Here is a 23,131-nt window from a genome sequence, read left to right on the forward strand (position 1 = left end):
TTAATGGAGCAATCTAGGTAAAGTACCTGCTTGCTCAAGGGTACAGCAGCAGTGTGTGTGTCCCCACCTGGGACTGAACCCATACAAGAGCCTCCGGTCAAGAGTACAGAGCCCCCCTGACCACTACTCCACACTGCTGCTCCAGATATTGATTGCGACATCTGAAATCGATGAAATTGATTAAGCATGTCTGAAATCTCTTTATAATACACAGCAGCAGATACTGATATGGATTGAGCATGTCTGAAATCTCTTTAAAATACACAGCAGCAGACCCGGATATTGATTAAGCATGTCTGAAATCTCTTTATAATACACAGCAGAAGACCTGGATATTGATTGAGCATGTCTGAAATCTCTTTATAATACACAGCAGCAGACCGATATTGATTGAGCATGTCTGAAATCTCTTTATAATACACAGCAGCAGACCCTGATATTGATTGAGCATGTCTGAAATCTCTTTATAATACACAGCAGCAGATACTGATATGGATTGAGCATGTCTAAAATCTCTTTATAATACACAGCAGCAGACCCTGATATTGATTGAGCATGTCTGAAATCTCTTTATAATACACAGCAGCAGATACTGATATTGATTGAGCATGTATGAAATCTCTTTATAATACACAGCAGCAGATGCTGATATTGATTGAGCATGTCTGAAATCTCTTTATAATACACAGCAGCAGACCCTGATATTGATTGAGCATGTCTTTAATCTCTTTATAATACACAGCAGCAGACCCTGATATTGATTGAGCATGTCTGAAATCTCTTTATAATACACAGCAGCAGATACTGATATGGATTGAGCATGTCTGAAATCTCTTTATAATACACAGCAGCAGATGCTGATATTGATTGAGCATGTCTGAAATCTCTTTATAATACACAGCAGCAGACCCTGATATTGATTGAGCATGTCTGAAATCTCTTTATAATACACAGCAGCAGACCCTGATATTGATTGAGCATGTCTGAAATCTCTTTATAATACACAGCAGCAGATGCTGATATTGATTGAGCATGTCTGAAATCTCTTTATAATACACAGCAGCAGACCCTGATATTGATTGAGCATGTCTGAAATCTCTTTATAATACACAGCAGCAGATATTGATATTGATTGAGCATGTCTGAAATCTCTTTATAATACACAGCAGCAGACCCTGATATGGATTGAGCATGTCTGACATTTCTATCAAACGGAAAAACGACTAAAAATAAGGAATACTAAAAGACCATGTTCGCAAACTCAAAACAAGCGATACAAAGAAATACATACATAGACCAAACCCGTATATTTAATAATATAATATAGATTTTGTTGAATATATATGTGAATGATCAAATATATAACATTTCAAAGTACATAACTGAATATTTGAAAAGAGATGAAAAAAAAATAAACAAACGAAGTCTATCTGCTCATTTATGTTATTAGTTGCTCCTCACTGCGTGTTAAACTTAACAAAGACTTAAAATAAATGACAATAAATAAATAAATAAAACACATCATTGTCAATGTAAATCCATACTTCTATAAGATTCAGTATTTATTTTTACTTACCTTTGACATTTCGAGTACGGGAACCGCTTCGTAAATTCGACCGAGTCCCCATTTCTACTCTGTGCCGGGTGTATTCGTGTGCGGCGCTGCTGCTGCTATCTCTCCGCTGGAGTCTGGTGCTCTCTTTCGGCTCGACTGCGCCTATAATAGAGGGCAACTGCCTACGAAGCACTTGGGGGCTGCGACGGGAAACCCACACGAACCAAGCCGGGGCATTGTGCGCTAAAGGCGGGGGACAAAACCCGGCACTCTGCCCGCTGACGGAGCTCAGAAGCGAGGGAGGGAGTGGGGAGGAGACTCCGAGGAGGTCTATAAAAAGATCAATTTCTCCGCTAAATATCAAAAGAAAAGAGGAAGGGATGAATGAAGAAAGGATGAAAAGAAGACGTCTGCGTCAATTTTTTAATGCTATTCCAAATTAATACGGATCTTATTTTTTTTACTTTGAAGGTTCTGCGCTCTAAGACACGGCTCACACCGCCGTTCACTCGCAGACTGACAGGCGCTCCGATACGGCAGGAAAGTTATAGGGGAGCCGCTGCAGGATTGAGGCTCTCTTTAGGACCATGGGTTAGCGACTCCTGCACTAGATGGATGGACAGACAGACAGCTAGCAAGCAACTACTTTACCTCCTAGATTGTTCCAGTAAAAACCCAACTGTATAAAAGGGTGGCAGAATTTGTATACATTTGTGATTCTTGAAATGTGTATTATTATTATTATTTTATGTAGGCTGTGTGTGACAACTGTAAAATAAATAATAGGCTACTAATGTAAAAATAATGTGATATCGTCATCTCAACACTTAACGTGTCATGAGTATATCTTGTTATTTTCCTTGTATAACACTGTACAACTGCTGCCTCTGTGTGTGTGTGTGTGTGTGTGTGTGTGGGTGTGTGTTTGTGTGTGTGTGTTTTGTACTGGTAATAGACAGGACTGTTTCTAGCCTTTTGGGGGCCCTAAGCAGGATTTGGTTTGCCCAATTCTAATATTCTTTTGTCTGTATAAATCGATGATAGGAAGTAGTACAGTACTTCAGGCGGGGGAAACCGGTCGCAGAGGTCCCGGTACTGCCTGGCGCACAGGCCGGGTCGCTATAGATGCAAATACACAGCCCGAGATTATAGTAATGTGAAGAAATTAAAAATAACATTTTATATATATATATATATATATATATATATATATATATATATATATATATATATATATATATATATATATATATATATATACATATATATAAATTTTACATTCTTAAAAAAGAAAGTGGGTACATTTTTTATTATTATTTTGGTCTTCAAAATTAAGAATTGAGTCGATTTTTACCGAGGGCCTCGGCTGCCTCAATGTGTACACTGTGACTACGCGCCTTGGCACAGCCAGCATGCAAGCAAGCTACAGCAATAAAAACGGAGCTAAATCAAATAATACAATACCTTTCTCATGTTGTTTTTCTTCCTCAGTTGTTTTCTTTTTACGCTTCTTCTCGCCAGATTGGTACATTCTTGATCTTTTTTCAGTCATAATTTGTTCGCAATCCTCAAAGAAGCCACCGGAGGCAGATATCACCGTGTAACAATTATTATTATTTTTTTTTGGTTCCTGGGTAGTAAGTGTTATTTTCTAATTGCTTATGCCTCAAAAGTATAGAAAATGGCTATTATTCCCCACAAACTTTGCTTTTGTGACCAGGACAGTGATATTTTGAAATGTACCTTTTTTCCAGAACATTCCAAATAGATTCAGTGCTGAGTAAACTTGGAGTAACTTCTAGAACTTTCTAGAACTTTCCAGTAATATAAATAGTAGTATAAATACAGGGGCCTTAAGCCCACCAGTTACGTTTAGTTCCAGCTGCCTAAGTGGATACATATCTGCATTTTTCTGAGATGGCATCAAGAGGCTGCAAGCATCCGGCAGACGCATTTTGCTATGTCTGCGGCCAATTTATCAAGACAAGAGTGAAAACGTACTCCGTGGAAGCATCTGCTAAGATGTGTGAGGCCTACAAGGCCTATTTCGGCATGTCTGTCGGGGATCAAGACAAACCCTGGGCACCTCATTTCACCTGCGAGCACTGCAAAAAAACTCTGGAAGGTAAGATGGACAATTGTTGCTCTGAATTTTATGTTATAAAATTTGTTAAAATTTTTTAAATTGTATAAGTTTCTAATTTTAAAATGTTTTACAATTTTCAATGTTATTGAATAAATATATCATATATGAAAAATGTTGCGAGAATCTCTTACACATTAGTCATGGGTGAAATAAATCTATTTTTGTAGGATGGTACAGAGGGCAAAAGAGAGCCATGAAGTTTGCTATGACAAGAATTTGGCGGGAACCCACTGACCACTCAAGCAACTGCTACATCTGCATGGTGGACCCTTCCAAATGTCGGACTGGCAAGAATGCACCTGCTATCACGTATTCGGACCTTCCTTCATCCATCGCCCCGGTGCCACACTGCCATGAGCTCCCCGTACCCACTCCTCCGGAGAGAGAGCAGCCGTCTTTAGAAGTAAAGAGAAGGGTCTTTCAGGTACCTTCAAGACTTCTTCCCTAAGCTGTCTGAGGCAAAGTTCAAACCCGGTGTCTTCGTCGGACCACAGATAAAGAAGATCCTGGAGTGCAATGAATTCCCCAAGAAGCTCACTAGTAAGGAGAAAGCGGCTTGGAACAGCTTTGTCGCAGTGGTTCGGGGCTTTCAGTGGTGGTAGTTTGACAAGAATGCATGTCATGTGAAATAAACCAGTCCAAAACGAGACATTGATGCTAATAGTTTTATTGCTTAAAAAGCTTTACAGAAAGAGACAGGCTTTTACCCAGTTTCATGTAACAGCAGTGTTGTTTTGGCAGGACAGCATTTATACTGGTCAACAGTTGGAGCATTTGTTGTCATGAATGCAAATAAAGAGATTTTAAAATAAGTGAGAGATGAAGATAATCTCTACATAAACACAATGTTTTTGTCAGTCTGTGAACAAGGTCTGTCACGGGTCACTTGTGACATCACAGGGTGGCTGTGAGGAGCTGGGAGAAGAAAGGAGTCTACTGGTCAAACCTGACTCGGTGCAGTGATTATGAGCTGGGGCAAATCAATCAAGCAGGCTCTCCAAGTAACGCTTTGTATATGTGCCCATGTGGAGTTGTATTTCTATTCAAACATGTGTGAGCATGTGATCTCACTGAGAATCTGAGACTACATGTTAAATAAGGACACCATTCCATACAATGTAAAGACCTGCTTCATGAGAGGCAGGGAATCACCCAATAGAAAAATAATGTTGTCTCTATTATATATCCTTGAAGAGATTGACCAAATGCACAACAGGGAGCAGCTGTTTTAAACAAGCTGTGAATGGCCTGATAGAAATAAGTATGGGTCTGTAGCTGTGTGTGGGGAGAGGGACCAGAACAGAAAGGTTACAGTGATGCTATAAAAGAAGGTTGCTGGTGTGTTTAAGCTTTGCTTGCAGGTCTGCTGTCAGGTAAACTCCAGCACTGTGATCCCTGGGTGCTGCTGCAGCTCAGTAGTGCTGGCATCGCCTGCAGCGGTAGGTACGCCGGTCTGAAACCAATTGAAGACATTATCAGCAACCTGGGCAGAAAAGCTATTGTTCTGATCCATACCCTACAGAGCATTGCACAGCTAGGTAATGAGATTGTGGGGTGGTAATGGTCAGCATTGTCTAATAATATAGACAATCAGTGTCACACTGAGCTGCAGAATTGAACTCCCTCCCATGTGTAGATAGCATCCTCCACACTCTTTGTATTGCACTCCTTTGAATTACAAATTTGAAAAATAAGCTTTGTGTAATTCAGCATGCAATTTCACAATCCCAAAGGGTATGGAATCAACTGCTAAACTGTGGAGCCACCACAACCTCTCAATACAATCCTATCAATAAAAAACACGGAAACCCTCTATACTAGTTCAAATGCCAAACATGCTTCTGAGGTTTTATTCAGAGCAATCCTAGATCAAAGCTCCTCTGTTTTGTCCCCTGCTTTTATATTTTGTTTCACTGAAATGACAAAAGTTCCACAGGAGATTGAGGTCAGTGGACCCTTCTTCTCAACTCAAAGCCAACCCTGACATAATGACCTCCCACAGAGAACTACTGTACACACACCATAAAACAGCAGCAATCCCATTCATCAGATCTCCTGGGATTATTTGTGGAGTTGGTTACTCCAGCATGAGATCACACACATGTAATAAGTTTAAGTATACATTTCTTGATTGCAGGAGACAGGTTAGACTTTCCTCTTTCCAATAAGTTACGAATGGCCTCAAATCGATCAATAGTTTGAGACAATGCTGTAGAAAGATGAATCATAAACTCATCTTGATATTTCCAGTTGAAGGATTATGATGGATGGCATCTGTTATAAAACTTATTCCAACAATTCTGTGTCTCTCTTGGAGTTCCATCCATATTTGACCTGGTCGACCTCATGTTCTAAACTGTTATGGAATGACACTTGGTTTTCTATTTCAAATTGTTCTAATATATCCCACAACCAATGTATACAGAAATAATAAGGCATACTCACAGCGAGCGCAGCGGTACCCATGACGGTAGTAGAAATAGTAGTGATAGTGATGAGCTACACAAAAAAAGAAAAGATAATTAGGAACAGTCTATTTTTAACACAGAGCTTCTTAAACCCACTGCCTTCCACACTGTAGCCCAGAACTCAACCCCCTGAGCTACCCAGGGACAGTGGCCCAGTGGTTAATGAAAAGGGCTTGTTATCAGGAGGTTCACATCCCGGCTCAGCCACTCACTCACTGTGTGTGACCCTGAGCAAGTCAAAACGTAAAACTGGAGTCCTATTGTAAGTGACTGCAGCAGCAGTTGTTGATGCATAGTACACCCCCTAGTCTCGAAGGCACTTTGGAGAAAAGCGACTGCTAAAAGACTAATGAATAAAAAAGTAATACTCAGATCCACAAGCATGCACATTGCCTTCCACTCTGCAGGGCCCCACTTTCTCTAAAGACTGAGCTATCAAACCCATTAACTCCTATACTACAGCCCAGCACTAACCACTAAACTGCTCAAACCCACTACCTTCCACACTGCAGCTCTGCACTCTAGTCACTGTGTCACCGAAGCCTCTCAGCAAAGCTACACTGATAAACAATTCATGCCCTGATTGAAAATAATAAATAAAACCCACTGATTGCTGCATAAAATAAAGTAGAATCCATTTACTTACCATAGTAGCATCTGTACCTTACTGTGAAAGATACAAGTGATATATTGAGTTAAATCCATTTGAAGTCACTGCAGTGGCTGCTTTGTACAAGAATGGGGCCTCAGTAGTGTATTAGAGAGCTATATAATTCAAAGGAGTGTCTCTCTATTTGTACATTTCTATTATTGGCAAAATCCAAAGACAGGGCTCCTTCTTTATATCCCCTCCCACAGGATACAGAACACCTCACTATGTGAGTATGTATTAAATAAAGATGGCATTTCATATTAAGAGCAGCTAATTCATACTATTATACAATAATACCCCATTCCATATTCTCAACATCAGCTGTAGGAGGCCCCATTGTTAACATGTATTCATTTCTTGTGACGCGCACAGTACATGTGTATTGTATTGTAGTGTACAGTCACATTTTTATTAAAATATCAGATTCACACTTACCACGAGCACAGATGCTATAATCTGGAAATGAAATAAACATACACCATTAAATACAATTTAAATATATATATACAATTCATTTCTACATATTAATGTACCATAATAAAATAAAATACTTACAACAGTAAGCTGTTCCAAAGAAAAAGAAAAACAGAAACAGTGGTTATTGGATTTAATAGTTCACTTTATATTCATGTTTGAGTTCCATTTACTGGAATGTTTTCTGTTCCTCTGAGAATATCAGTTGATTTTGATAGCTGTTACAGGCTTAATGAAGACACCAAGGGGCACATTTCAAAGTGTTTCCTCCAGTCTGTCCAAAACTATGAAACCACTCCATGGTAGAATATGTTGTAATACTGAAGTGTTTCTCAATGTCTTCAATCAATTGACCTTCAGTCTACAATCCATGCAGTTCACCCAAACCAGGAGCCAGCTCCAGAGAGACACACACTTACTTCTGTAGTATCTTTTGGACAGGGCATCCTTCTTCACTACCATGGACTGTGTCAGGACCACTTCAGAATCCACTTCAGGAGACAGAAAGCACGTGAAGATCATTAAACAAACAGTAGGTTGCATCCCTTCTATTTAAACACAGACCATGTTGAGGAACTCTCCAAATTTGGATTAGGATTTCAATGTACATTAAAGAAGATTGCTGAACAGTAAGGAGCTTCAGATTTCATTTTGTTAGAGTGTGTGTTACAATGTTTTCACCTGAGTTCAGGAGCTGCTCTTCAGTTCTAGTTGCCTGTCTTAGATATATGTACATAATGTAGGCTGGATCAGTCAAAGTGTCTTTATAGAAGAGCCAGTGACTGGATCACGCTTCCTTCTGCTTTCAATTCACTGCTATGCACTAGATGGTGATGGCACTTACTAACAGAAAGATATTTCAGTCTGCATTACATATGAAAAGAATCACACAGACTTATGCACAAAACAACTGTGGTGAACTATGAAAGGTGCTATATAAAATAAATATTGATTGATAAAAAGGTAAGGGAACAGGACAACCTTTTAGTCAAGTTATTATATCTCAGTTGGGCGATCCTTCTTACTGACATTTAAGGTGATCAATTAATACAATACGTCTTATTAAAGGTGCTGCATCAACACATTTAAATGCACATGTTAAATGCAAACAGGTGAAATATTTTCAAAGTGTATATCCCTCAAGCTTTGTGTTTTCCTCTTCCGCATCAGTGTGACAGACAGACAGACAGACAGACACTCAACCGAAGAAGCTACAGGCTTTCTGTACTCACTGTCAGCTCTTTTCTCCATCATATTGTCTCCTATCAGGTAAAACAGAAATAGGTTTATACAGTTAGACGTACATTAGGAAACAGATCTGGGCACTTTGTGTTAGTGCCAGTAGAGAAACAGCAGCTAAATATGCTCAGATTCACTGGGGTTTGGCCTTAAGTCTATCATCTGTAATTCACAAGGTTTAACCTTGTACCCACACACTACCCAGACGTGCTTTTCAAAGGACTCACCCAACTCCCGCTCTCCTTTGAGTCCATCACTGTCCAGTTCAGCATCACTGTCACCTGAATCCTCTGCCTCTGGAACAGGGAGAAGAGAGCTTCATGAAGCAATGAAGGATTCCCTCGACTGCAGTGAACAGCTTCATAGGACACTCAACACAGGGAGGCAGAGAGTTCCCCATTACATTGCAATGCAGAGCTGTGAGGTTTAACCAGGAGATTTCTGGATATACAGTAGCCCTTGATGTTATGCATGATAAGCGATGATTAGTCAGGTTAAGTTTCTAAACAAATGTGTGGTCTGTCCAGGACTGTGCTTTTTTGTCATTGCTTAACTTAAATCCTGCAAATAAGAAACTTTCTTTCTTTCTTTCTTTCTTTCTTTCTTTCTTTCTTTCTTTCTTTCTTTCCTTACCCAGTGCTCTCTTGTTCTCCAGTGCTCCTTCCTGCTCCTCTGAGTCTTCCAAAGTGTTGCTGAGATCTGTAAACACAGGCTGTGGTTACATTTTTAATGAGAGCAGTCCTGTGTTGTATCCAGTGCTATGAAAGGAATGACAGCATGGAATGGAGAATGCAAACAGACCGATTAGGAAAACTGGGATTTTTTAAAATTGTATTAAGATTTTTGTATCTGTATTGAAAACATGTAATTATGGTCATAAAATTCTGCACTTTTGTTAATAACTGCAACAGTGTAGAATAGTTGAATTAATATTATATAAATAAACCACTTTAAAGTGCCACATATTATATAAGGCAAAGAATTGTAATAAATCAACTTGCAGTAAACAGTTTGCATTTTTAATATCTCTTAAATAAATTATTATATTAAATCTGCTGTATAAAAAGTGGTTTGAATATTAGCACAATAAATGAAAGAGCAGGTCTATATGTTTCAAGGATATGTATATTTTGTGAAAAAGGTAAATCAAACTGAATGAACATTTTAAAATCTCAGTGTATTTTATTCACACCCTGCAATGCTTTATAGAAGAGATGAGCAGGAGGCAAGATCGACTCGAAGGGAAATTTCAAATGCAAACCTTGATTTGTTTCCCCCCCCCCCCAATATATTTAAATATTTACTGTTTATGACTGTTTCATTTCTAATAAGTTCTTATAAATGATAAGAAACGACGAGTTGATTTGGCTATTCACGTGGATAAGCCACAGCTGCATTTTACAGTACCAGGGAATCCTTCTGGTCTGAAGCAGCCTCTTAATAAGGGGTCCCCATGGTGGGAGGTGGTTGATGCAACACATGGGAGTTTTCAAGTTCTTTAAATGCTGTGTCTTATTCTAGTGGAGTACAGACTCATCAAATCAATCCCCAAGACAAGTAGACAAACCTCTGTGTTGAGAATATAGGATTGAGTTCTGGAAGAATGGATCTTACCCAGTTCTCTCTTGCTGGCCTGGTAACCATCATCTCCCAGCTCTTCAGAGTCCTCAAGGAGGCTCCTTGCATCTGCACACAGAGGAAATGGAGGGGGTGGAATCATTCTTTTAAATGGCAATGTACAAATTAAGAACAAAGAAGGATATTCTTATGGTAAGTTGATTATTCAATGATGCAGCATTGAGGAAAAGCCTGCCTTCTCCACTATGTTATCCCATGGAAGACTGTCTGCTATCTCCCTACCCTTCTGTTATTCTGATGAAAGTCAGTCAATGCCATCTCTTCCCCCATTTATTTTAGGTTGATGGCAATCAATGAAATCCCTCCCTCCCTCCCCATGTTACTCAGGAGAAAGGCAGTCTTACCAGCCCCTGACAGAAGACATGCTGTCAGGACCGAGAGGAGAATGGCTCTTGTAGTCCAGGCTTTCATCTTGACAAGGTGCTGATGCTGCTTTTCCACTCTTCAGCTGCTCTGGTCCCTCCACCCTGCTCTGTTTTATACCCTCTCCCAGGCAAATGCACTCCTTCACCACTAAACCCTCATCAAGGACCCTTTCTTTCTCTACACTGTGATACTGTGTGATGCCCTCCTCTTCCAAATTTCCATACTTCACTTGAAAACTATTTCCTCTATACCCTATGATCCAAATCTATTGACACAGTGTCAGTGATCTTCATTGTTCTCTTAACACAGAGCAGGATCAGTGCTGGGATCAGCAGGTGCAGACAGGTGGCCCCATATACAGTATTAAAGGCAATAGAATGATTAGTTATCAGTCATGCAAAATGAAGCCTTCTCTGGAATTTCATATCTACAGCACAGTACTGCAAACACCTGGCTCACAAACATGTTCATTATACCAGGTGTTGTGGTTGAGCTGCTTCTTTCATTAGCAAATCAATCAGCTGCTGTACAGTGTGGAGTGCATGTGTCGTATTGAAACATTTCACAAATGTATTACCAAGTCTCTTTTTAGAAGGAAAAAAGTAGGATTGAAATACACAGTGGGTGTGAGAGAAAGACCTTGGTGTTGTGATAGACTCATTTCTACCAGCAACAGGGATGCAATCATAAAGGTGAAGACTAATCCCGGGGCTTAAAGGAACGAGCTGTGAAGAGGGTACTGAATTTGTTTAGCTTGAACACAGAACAATTAGGCGGACTTGACTGAAGTCTTTAAAAACTTGAAAGGTGTTGACAAAGTTAACCCAAACTAATACCTCAAGCATAGCACTGACACCAGGGTGAGAGGGCACTGTTGGAAATTAAGTGTGGATAGCTATAGGACGGAGGGTAGGAGATACCTTCTCACAGAGTGTGGTGAGGGGATGGAATGGGTTACCAAGTCATGTTGTTAGGGCTGGGATCCTTTAAGACCCGACTTAACAGGTTTGAGATCAATCAGCTGCTGCACTGATGGGCCGAATGTCCTCCCTGGTTCTGTGTTCTGAATTCTGGATCTCCAGTGTGCTGGCATTGATTGGTAACTCCTCTCCAGAGTCAGTTGTTTTCCTTGTACACTCAACCAATCCTAAATATGCTGAGAGAACAGTTGAGGGAACTAAATCAATTCAGTCTGGAACAAAAAAAGACTAGAGGAGACTAAAAAGCTTTTAAAAAGTTGGAGTTAACTGTAGTCACTCTTTTAAGCACAGCAGAGAGACCAGGACTAGAGTACACAGTTATAAACTGAGTGGAGACAGACTTAGGACAGAGGTTAGGAGACACATCTTCTCACAGTAAGTTACTTAACCTCCTTGTTCTCCGTCCTTCGGATGAGATGTAAAACCGAGGTCCTATTGGAAGTGACTCTGCAGCAGAAATTGTTGGTGTATAGTTCATTCCCTAGTCTGTGTAGTTGCTTTGGATAACAGCGTCTGCTAATTGACACATTTATTATTACACCCAGAGTCAAAAAGGGCTCGGGTTGACGTGCTCCTCCGACTGGGCAACATCCCTTGCAGTGGAGTTAACAGACAATCAACAGACAAGAGAACTGAATCTATTTAGCCTGGAACAAAGAAGGATTAGAGGAGACACTTCTCACAGAGTTGGGAGTGTTTGAAATGGGTCACTAGAATGGTGCTGCTGCAGAGTCATTAGGATGTCTTTAAAAGCCAACTAGATGAAAGCCAGGGATCAGTCAGCTACTAGAAAAGTATTGACGCATTAAATTCCCTGATTTTGTTCATAACTTTTCTTATATTATTAAATCAATGCCCTATTGTAAGTGACTCTGCATATAATGCACAGTTCACAGCCTACCTCTGTAAAGTACTGTGAGATGGTGGTCCACTATGAAAGGTGCTATATAAAAATAATGATATTATTATTATATTATTACAAGCTAAAAAGATTATTATTTATTTATTTCTTAGCAGACACCCTTATCCGTCTTACAACATTTGGAATTCAAAGAGAAAGAATAAATATGGTGTTTAACTTGTAATGCAATATATGAACATGTGAGCCTCCACACCTTGCATTACACTCAAATGCAGGTGCATAAGCTTCTATATGAAACCAAAGGAGTAACTGCACCTGCACAGAAAACAGCACATACTCAAGTATAAGCGCATGCGTCAATTCCTAGTGAGTATACGGTAATAAAACTAAACTTGATCTCATTGCTAAACATTACTACAGTACTAGCTTCAATAATTCCTTTAAACAAACCTCTCCCAATTCCAATAATATGACATTATTAGTACATAAATAGGTTACTTTTTAATTAACCAACCATTAAGAACACAATGAACAATGTTTGATAGTTTTAATGAGCTCGTTGCTAACAGTTACTAGACTAAACAAGCAGCACTTCAAATGAAGCGTGACCACTGCTCCCACTGAACACCTGATTGTGCATTTCAAAGGAACTTTGATGGATATCACATCACTGATGCATGTGCTGAAATATGGAAATATAAAAAACAAATGTGTCACCAGTAGTTCAATTGCTTTTTGAGTAATGGCTTCTTTCTTGCCACCCATCCATACAGGCCAGCTTTGTGTAGGGACTGGCTTATTGTTGATGTGTGAATGCTGACTCCCACCTTAGACACAGAACTTTGCAGATCTCTCAAGGTCATTGGTGGCTTCAGTGACATCCCGAACCAGTTTCCTGCTTGTCCAGCTGCTCAGTTTGGGAGGGCGACCTGATCTGGGTAGTGTCTGGGTGGTATGATGCATCTTCCACTTCTTAATGATGGCCTTCACTGTGCTGAGAGGGATAATCAGAGCCTTTGAAATGTTCTTGTACCCTTCTCTGTGCCTCTCTACCACTTTATCCCTGACTTGTATCAAAAGCTCCTTGGTCTTCATGGTTGCTTTGTTGGTTCACTATGTGAGTTGCAGCTTGAAAGTCTTTATATGCCTGAATGTAATTATCTACAAGTTAAACCACTTTGAGTACATACAGGCTAAAACTATTTCACTAATTTTGTGACCTTTAACTTTATCAATGTGGAGTAGTTTGTGTAGATTCTACATGTAAAGTCTAATTTGAAAGCGTCGTGGAGTACGCTCAGGTGCCAACAAAATGTGAAAACTTTGTAGGGGGGTGAATACTTCTGCAAACCACTGGAATTGCTTAATAAAAATATCTTGCGCAAAATGCTTTTTCGGGTTCCCATTCGCTCAGTTTACTTTACTTGAGAAAACCTGGCTTTCATCAGACGTCATGTAAATGAAGGGGAAAGGTAGGGGTTGCCATATAAATTAGCCATGTGTAAAGTTCTTGTGCTGTTTTCACAGATGGCTCATGAAAATGTTGTTTCCATGCACAGAGAACTGGTACACGAGAGAATCTAAGCTGATGTAATAAAGCTGTGATTTCTAAATACCTTGTGCCTGTTTGTTTAATAGAGTCCCCCAGAGAGAGAGGGGAGTATTCAACACATCAGGAGCAGAAATCACCTTGTTAAGAAGCAATGGTATGCAGCCCATTAAAGTGCTAAAAGGTCTCTGGCACACCCTGCTGGAAACAGTATTGATTTTCCACTTCAAGCTGCCCGCATGATAACTGTGGTATACTGTGCTGCGTCTTGAGGTACCGCAGATTCACCATGGTATCAGGGAAGATTCCACACAACACACTGCAAGAGGCTGAGCAATGCAGGAGGAAAAAAAAGAGAAACTTGCACTCATAATAACAATCTATTTAATATATTACTAATGTGATGTAACACAATCAGAATGCTCAACAACATGATGAACACAGATTTTGGTGAGTTTTTGATCTGAACAGATTGTGATTAGGGGTGACCCTATTTATCAAGCAAGTTTATTCTTTTGTTTTCAGTTAATATTTCTGTATTTAGTCGAATGCACTCCTGTTGTTTAGGTGTCCCCAAGTGTCTGCATTTCTGAGAATGTTCTCAAGTCCTGTAAGAGCCTGCAACTGACTTAACTTCTTCACACTAAGTGCAGGGATAGGATTACACATATGTGTGAATGTTATGGTGTCTTGTGCGGTTTCCTAACTGACTGAATCTCTTCCCACAAACAGCACAGTGATAACGTTTCTCTCCTGTGTGAATGCGCTGGTGCCTTTTAAGCAGTGATATATGATTGAAACTCTTCCCACAATCAGCCCAGGAACACGGAGTCCCTCCTGTGGGATTTCCGTTGTGAGTTTTAGGAACATCTAATTGACAGGAACTCTTCCCACCTTTAATAGTATGAGGTAAGGTCTTCAAGTTGCCCTGGGTTTCAGAATTGTTAAAACATACAGAATGTGCCCTCTCTGTACTCTCCACAGTAAGTGGGTGTCTGTCTTGTAAAGAAGGAATTGTAACTGAGTGAGTTCTCAATGTCTTCACATATTCTTCTTGTTGTTTCTCTGTGTTTCTTACACTGTGGTTTGCCTCTAGAAGCGTTTTTGCACTGGGGTGATAGAGTGGAGTCGTGTTCTCCTTCATCTACTTTAGAAGCTAAAGAAAGAAAGAGAAGAGAGACAAAGGTTATTGTACAGCATTCTTCCACATGCACTGTTCTGAACACAAGTGAATGAGCAGTTCAGTGATTGGTTGCTTGAGATGAGGTGGATTCATTCACCAGTTAGTGTCCCGCAAGTTTCAGTCACAGCAAAAATGATGTCAACATGTCAGCCAAGTGGAAAATGAAAAAACATGCTTTTTTTAATGTTTAAAATGGAATATTTTAAATCGAGCCAACAGAGCATCATGAAAAATCCTATTTAGTACCTGCATTTTGATAGTACTGCAATGTATCTAATATTTAATTTGTTTTTTGATAATTCATAATTAATATAGAAATTATCTGTTGAGCTGGTCTGCTGTACAGAACACCTCCACACACATATTTACTGTACTGTGACAATAATAACACAGCAATGCTTACTGTGAGACACACAAAAGTGAAATGTGGCATTGCGAGCAAACATTACAGTCCTCGGGATAGTTGCAGTGAGATGAGCGTTTAAAAATGATATTGTATTTGCATAAAGTGTAAGAAATAAAATAAGACTCATGTTGGTGATCCTGCTGCATACATTCTCCACAGAAATTCTCTACTGAAATGTTTCTTCTGGTGACGCTGAGCAACCCGACTGGATTTGGCATCACCCAGTGATGGGACATGTGATCCCTGCAGCTCTGTAAAGCTGTGGGAGCAGAACTGCAAACAGCCTACCAGGAATGAGGAAAGGCAAAGATCTAACACAGGGGTGTCCATCCAGACACAGGAGTATCACTTTATATAACTGAACCTGTTCAATGTGGAGTGGAATGGCCTCCAGGAGCGTGATTGGACACCGCTGATCTCACAACATTCTAAAGAGGCGTGGCAGCGGCTGCACATCTAACAGGTGCCTCAGAAGCAAGCACAGTGATGTCCTTGTTGACATAGTGGTTGGGCAGCTCCCCTTGGTTAAAATATGAATCTCAAGCACACTGCTGGTGTTCAGTACCAGTTTCTGCAGGATGAATAGGCAGCTCAATGCTGCTTGTTTTGTAAGATTACCTCTAAATCCCAGTTCACATTCAGATGGAGAGTCATCACACAGGTTGGATCCCAGCTTGTTGTTCTCCTCAAGTGTACAGACATGATTTTCATGAGGAAGTTCCTCTGCGATGGGGACACATTCCTGCTCTATGAATTCCTCTTTAATAGGAACACATTCCTGTTGAGGGACCTCTTCATCTTTAACACATGCCAGCTCTGTAACCTGCATTAAACTTGCACAGCACTCCTGCTTCTATCTTTGGCCCTTCCTGTGCTTCAGATTCAGGGATAGCGTGGCTCTCTTTGGGATCTGTGGGAAACAAAACTGTATACAATTAGATTTCTTACTTACCAGCTAGGTTTGTTAGTTGCTTTGATCAGGGATTTAAAGTTACTGTTCCTCAGTTATTTCGTATAGGGGTGAGCCGGTATAATAGTTTGGTGGTTTAGGTACATGATGGCATTGATACCATTCCTGTTATTCTACATTGCAATTATTGGTTAACGCTGTGTTTGTGTTCCTATGAACAAAGTGAAGGAAAAGGCATTTTCATATGAACATCTTTTTATTCTACGTCCTGTACAAAACAAGACTCAGTGCTGCTGGGCTTTCTCACCTCCTGTAGCCTCACACTGGAGCATTGCATCCACTTCTACCTCCCTGTCAATCACCATCATGACCGCCGTTCTGCCTTTGCATTGTTCTAATGCAAACATCCATTTCTCTACTGCAAACATGCTTAGAAACCAAGCCAGGAGACTTGCAGTCTTAGCAAAGTGTCTGAGGAATGTCTTTTTGTTACCTGATACAGTATTGAGAATGGTTTTGAAGGAAATGGTCAATGCAGGATGTAAGTTGAGCAGACAAGCGACTACAGCAGGATAGCCTGCTTATTCTCAAAGCAGTTTCATTTAAACAGGTGATTTACACAACTCAAACTTTTTAAAGTGCAGCAATATGTTTTTTGTACAAACTCCACATGTGTAATAATCATTAGCAACAACACTGGAAGCTTACTTGAGCAACGTCACATGACCTGTAGATATAAATCCAATAACATCCCTTGTAGTATTAAAATACATTTGTAATGGTGTGGCTCTCCCTATTGTATGTATCCCGTGCAAACTCATCTCTGCTCTTAAATAATAACCTGGATTAGTAAATGTTTATAAGCAATATGAGCGATCGTTTCCTAATTCTGCTTACCATCAGCTGAACAAAGTACTTTATTTAGAGACTCAATCTAGAGACTCAATAAAATGATACAATTCAGTTGACACCTTACTGTGTTGTATTTACTTCCTCCAACTTCAACCCTTAATTGAACTTGTGGAACCACTCGGGTCCAAAATCTTACACCAGGTTGGTGCAGGCAGGGTGCTGCTGCCGCCCCTTTATTCACATTGTCTTAAGAGAAATTCTAACCAAAATCTTTCCAATGAAGGTAGTTTAAGGTGTTTGATTGACCAAGCAATAACACACAATAACATCAATCTTACCTTGAAATATTAAAGGTTGTTTAATGTCTGCATGTGTAGCGTTTATACACCCTCGCAAAGCTTTCAGCTCGCTCTCTGATATTTCCAATCTCAGCTTCAGACTTTCATTCTCTTTCTCCTTTTTGTTCCATTTCCACTCTGAATTCAGTGAATTTGCTGCCGACAGCTTTAGTAATCGCGCACAAGACGGTGTGTAGAGCCGCTTTCACTGCGTGCTCGATGGTAGAGGCGAGCTCGTCTTGAAAGAGCGACACGGACACGCTGACGCGTCCATCTTCACTGGTTTGAGTTTCACACTGGTCTAGCGGAATCCTCTTTTCAATCAGAAACACCGCCTGCGGTTTGTATTTAGTAATATTTATTTTTTACTGTAGCCTTCCCATTCAAATATATTCATCACTTCTTCTGGTGTGATAAAGAAAGAACACAAACAACAGGCTTTGCAAGGAGTAACTTTACTTTGGTCTTTCAGAATCGCGCAGAGCTCTGCTGGAGCTTCAACGCGTTTGTTTCTCAGTAAATCATCTCATTGAAAAGCTCGACTTGTCTGTAGCTGCGACTGACGCGCTCCGCTCTGTGTGTGAAATTCAACACAGAAAAGGGATGCTTTCCTTTTCACGGAACTCCGTGCAGGTAATAAACAAACACAAAAATCACTAATTATTAGAAAACATTTAATCCCAGCCTAAATACTTTAAACAGCAGGAGACAGCGTGTTGTAAAATCATCACTGACTGCAGCCACCTCTCCACACATGAACAAAACAAACCTCTCTATTTCCTGGACTGAAATGAAAGCATCACCAGCAGAAGGCGGGTCTGGTTGGAGTCATCGCGTATTATTGGCTGTAGAAACACTCTATCCCCAGCATGTGAGTCTGATTGGCTGTAGAAACACTCTATCCCCAGCATGTGAGTCTGATTGGCTGTAGAAACACTCCATCCCCAGCATGTGAGTCTGATTGGCTGGCCTCCCTGTCGAGGCGGTTATGAAACTGGATGTCAGAGTTCGCCATGTTGGCTCTTTCAGCGCTGTGTTCAATGCGATGCATTCAGGCGCGTTAAGTAAGTGAGCCGCTCAGAAAGCACACGGAGCTGAATTTAAATGACTTAACGCTCTGCTACAGGAGAGCGCTGAGCGACTTTTAAAAATGGAGAATAATAATGATTTGCTTGTTAGTGTTTGTGAGGTGATGGTTGATGAAATGGCCCCGTGTGAAGTTACTGTCCCCTGCTGGACCTCGCTGAGTTCGGCGCTCTGTTTGGACTGAACCCCATATCTGTCTGTGTTTAATACCGACAATACCGACGTTAATAATGAACATTATGAATAATATTAATACTACAAGCCTAATAATAATACATTAATAAATATAAAACAGCTCTACATTTAAAAAGAAAAATGAAATTAAATGATACAAATTCGAAAACAACCATTTTCACATTATTGTCTACATGCATCATCTCAAATAATTACAATGTCATTTATCAGACCCTTCGGCGTTGTCTTTTGAAGAATTAAACCTGCCAGACCGAACGCAGGCTAACAGTCAATCAATCAATCAATCAATCAATTAATTAATTAATTGATCATATATATATTCTATAGCGCCCGATATGCGCTTCACAAAATCTACTTCAAAACAAGAAAATATCTAATTGTAAGCCTGGTCGAACAAAATAAGTCTTCAGTGTAATTTTAAACAAAGAGCGCTTTCCACGATTTAAGATGCTTTCGAGAGACAGAATATTGGAATTGGCCGCCGAAACTGGGGGATAAAACTGCCTGTGATCAAAGTCATAACATATTTGGGAGAAAAGAAAACGGATCATCTCTGATTTGCAACGTTTTCATGGTTCGGCCCGGCCACTGCCGTGTGACTGGTTAAAATGATGTTCAGATTTTTTTTCTGCTGCTTGGTAATTCAGTCCTGAGGCAGCTGTAGCAGAGTGGCGCAGCGGAAGCGTGCTGTGCCCATAACCCAGAGGTCGATGGATCGAAACCATCCTCTGCTAGCTTGTTTTTCTTCTGTTAGCAAAGTAGTTTTTTTAAATATTAACTGAAGCAATTAATTAATATTACATATTGTAATCAAGGATGATATAATGCACAAAGATACTTGTCTCATAAGAGCTGAAATAAATTATAGCGCGTTGATATTATGTTACTAACGGATTGTTTAGAAATGTACGTAATTATATTACAACTATTCTAAAAAAGAATGTTATCTCGAAAAAGGAGGCTTGACAAGCCGAAATTGCTCAGCTGGGAGAGCGTTAGACTGAAGATCTAAAGGTCCCTGGTTCGATCCCGGGTTTCGGCAAACAACTAGGTATCTCCTAGTTCCATGCTCCCAGTCTCTTAGTTCCTCACCCTTTTTATACCTCAAAGCCCTTCTAATTCCAGGTGTGTACAGGTACCTGCAATTGTTTGGGGCGGGACCTGAGGTCCGTGTGCACAGTGCTTCTGATAAACAAAACAAAAAATACTTTAATTACGAACTCCGTTTCACCCGTGCACCAAACAGAACAGACAAATAATAATCAACACAGCAAAAACACAGTGCAAAGCAAACAGAAAATTATGAAAAGAAAAAAAACGATCTAAATAAAATATTCACACAATACTAATTAATACGTGCAGAAAATAAATAAATAAACACAGGCATATGATTCCCAGCCAATACAACTGTGTTTATGCCCACGTTTCAAATAATGAAATTTCTAAAAGCAAATCGTATTGTTTTATGTTTTCTTTACTTTTAAAGCTGAGAATCAAACACACTTCCGACAACTTCATAGCCCTGCTGGCTACGAACAAGTATTGAGGGCTGTTTCCCATGACCCTGGTGATACCCCGTGTTTTCCTAGTATCAGCGTCGGCATTACCATGTGTTTGGCGCGTCTGACTCCAGATCAGAAGGTTGAGTGTTCAAATCACGTCGAGGTCAAAGCCGCCTTTGTTTTTATTCCGCACTATTTCATTTTTTAACGTGTTTGAATTTGACTGTTTCCGGACATTTATTTATCCAATTTAGCCTATACAACATATTGGTTGTATAGCGATCAAACAGATATTTTTTATATTGCGATTATTTTTATGTTTCATTTGATACAGCACAATAAACTAAAGTGAATCCGAAATTACTGTTGACCAGTCTTCATTGACACAGTTGGGTAATAAAGTCATATTAACACTTCCTTGCATGAGATAGTTAAAATGTGTGTAACCTTTCAGTAAGTATTTTAAATTCATTTGGGAAGGTTTAAGATTGTGAAGAAGTTTAAATATGCTGCGCATTTGCGCATTGGGAACTTTGCATAATGACGTTTTTATTAATGCCACTTTCTTACGGACAGTAGTCAGGGTGATGATACAAGACCAGAGCCAATAAACCTGTTATTTGCTTGTCCTTTCACTACCATATTCTATTGTGCTTGTTCAGAATACGCGTGAATCCTGAAAACATCTCGTTAATATTTAAACAAAGCCAGCAGTCACTTTATTGATCACCCTGTGGATTAACCGCTATTGGAATACAGATGATTGTGTTAAAGATGTTAATAGACTTTCTATGTACACGTTTTAGAGCTAAGCGTTTCTTGAGGCAGTTCAAGCGCGGCACTTTCAGGCAACCAGTTCCAGTGTTTGCCTTTTGGACTTAATCTGGAAGGAATACAAAAAAAAAAAAAAAAAAAGAGAACCGCATTTGGGAGAAAACTTAACAGTTTCGAAAAGCATTTGTAAAGGCAACGGATTCTATTATGGTGTTGCCGAGCTGTTGAACGTTTTTCATTACAGGTTTACTGGATTGCCAAAAAGAATGCTATCTCGAAACATCAGTCTCGTCACGCCGAAATAGCTCAGTTGGGAGAGCGTTAGACTGAAGATCTAAAGGTCCCTGGTTCGATCCCGGGTTTCGGCAAACAACAAAACGATATTGGTTTTGTATTATTTTGAACTAAAAAAACAGAGCACATTCATTGTTCAGCGTAATTGGATGAAATAACAGCGTATCAGAGTGCCATTTTCTAATGTTATTAAGAAATGCAAAAAACATCGTCCCTGGGTGGCTTGAACCACCAACCTTTCGGTTAACAGCCGAACGCGCTAACCGATTGCGCCACAGAGACCAACTTGTTAAGCAGCCAAAGCATACGGGAGTGATGAGCAAGGCGAGATGCTGCAGAACGTGATCGGGGGAGCAGAACTCATCAGAACCTGAGATCACATCTAAGAAGAAAGCAACACGGGGCAGGAAAGTCTATGTAATCGATTATGGAAGCACAGCATATGTCGTTTTGTTAGATAACACCCTGGGAGACAACAGAGCAGTGTGTGTAAATAGCTACAATGGAAACCATATACTTACGACTTAATTTTGATACAGAACTGTGGTCATGTGTAATCTGTTTTCATTATGATAAGAAAACTACAGTTCAGTGGATTATATTTGGAATCTTTGGTTCTGTCATTCACTTTTTTCTCAAATAAGATGACAAATTAAAAGCTCAGTTGGTTACAGTTAAAGACACCTCGAAAAGACAGCCCGGCTAGCTCAGTCGGTAGAGCATGAGACTCTTAATCTCAGGGTCGTGGGTTCGAGCCCCACGTTGGGCGTCCTTTTTAAATACAAATTGAAGATGTTTCTTCGAGACAACGGAGCAAAGTCTGATTCTGTTCACATTGTATACAGTATTGCAACAAAATTACTTATTGGTCATTGTCAAATAGCAATTGCTATTGTAAAAAGCATGCATCGTTTATAGCTATAACGAAATTGAAATAAATAATCTTACTTTTTTGGGTTGACTTCAATCCGTTTCTTTTTTTTAGAATTGTCTTAGCATCATTCATGGAGCATCAGTTGGTATGTGCGTAATAAACCCAATCGGGCCTTGATACGACCCCCTAGTGTGTGCTGAAATAAATAATGCGGTTTTCTACATTAACAAACGCAGCTTGTCACAATGGCCGAGTGGTCTAAGGCGCCAGACTCAAGGACTCTGTCGTTCTAAAGAATTGTGTGTCCTGTTCTCTGAATGGAGGCGTGGGTTCAAATCCCGCTTCTGATAGTTGACGTTTACTTATTTTTAAAAATAATAAATTTCAGCACTCAATACCATTTTAATTTCCATTTTAAATCGGACTAAAATAGTGTTCCTAACACAGATTGCATTTTTGTTGTAAACAGACTAATTGTTAACGTCAATGAAAAATATTTTGTGTCCAAACATGTTATTTAACTTGATTGTTTTAAAATTCCAAATAACATATTACTTTGAAAAACATCTCCGTCGACCACTGGATCGTGGTCTCAGGCTGGGATGTGGACCATTGAGAACAGTATAAACCATCTATTACTAGACGCAGCTTACAGGAGAAATGCCCTCGTTTAACATGCTAGGATGATCGACTTCGGCATTCTCCAACTACACGTTATGAGGAAGAACAATATATTGGTGTCCAAACATGTGTTATTTAATTTGATTGTTTTAATATTCCAAATAACA

The 23,131-nt window shown here is 39.8% G+C and overlaps 2 long non-coding RNA genes and 3 other non-coding genes across 5 annotated transcripts; 3 read left to right on the forward strand and 2 right to left on the reverse strand.

Annotated features, from left to right (window-relative positions):
* Positions 1–4,433: 4,433 nt before the first annotated feature.
* LOC117965217 (uncharacterized) lies at positions 4,434–6,854 on the reverse strand. The gene is made up of 3 exons (XR_004661329.2): positions 6,816–6,854; positions 6,147–6,200; positions 4,434–5,154 (listed from the first exon to the last, which is right to left on the reverse strand). It is a non-coding gene; the product is annotated as an uncharacterized LOC117965217 (long non-coding RNA).
* An 852-nt stretch (positions 6,855–7,706) lies between these two features.
* LOC131703051 (uncharacterized) lies at positions 7,707–9,329 on the reverse strand. Its single transcript, XR_009309671.1, has 4 exons — positions 9,168–9,329; positions 8,762–8,830; positions 8,528–8,557; positions 7,707–7,786 (listed from the first exon to the last, which is right to left on the reverse strand). It is a non-coding gene; the product is annotated as an uncharacterized LOC131703051 (long non-coding RNA).
* A 10,539-nt stretch (positions 9,330–19,868) lies between these two features.
* On the forward strand, positions 19,869–19,941 carry trnaf-gaa (transfer RNA phenylalanine (anticodon GAA)). Its single transcript has one exon. It is a non-coding gene; the product is annotated as a tRNA-Phe (tRNA).
* Positions 19,942–21,470: 1,529 nt separating this feature from the next.
* Positions 21,471–21,543, forward strand: trnaf-gaa (transfer RNA phenylalanine (anticodon GAA)). The gene has a single exon. It is a non-coding gene; the product is annotated as a tRNA-Phe (tRNA).
* A 622-nt stretch (positions 21,544–22,165) lies between these two features.
* Positions 22,166–22,238, forward strand: trnak-cuu (transfer RNA lysine (anticodon CUU)). The gene has a single exon. It is a non-coding gene; the product is annotated as a tRNA-Lys (tRNA).
* Positions 22,239–23,131: the final 893 nt, after the last annotated feature.

Source organism: Acipenser ruthenus, chromosome 32 (genome assembly GCF_902713425.1).
Source record: "Acipenser ruthenus chromosome 32, fAciRut3.2 maternal haplotype, whole genome shotgun sequence".
NCBI classification, from domain to species: Eukaryota; Metazoa; Chordata; class Actinopteri; order Acipenseriformes; family Acipenseridae; genus Acipenser; species Acipenser ruthenus.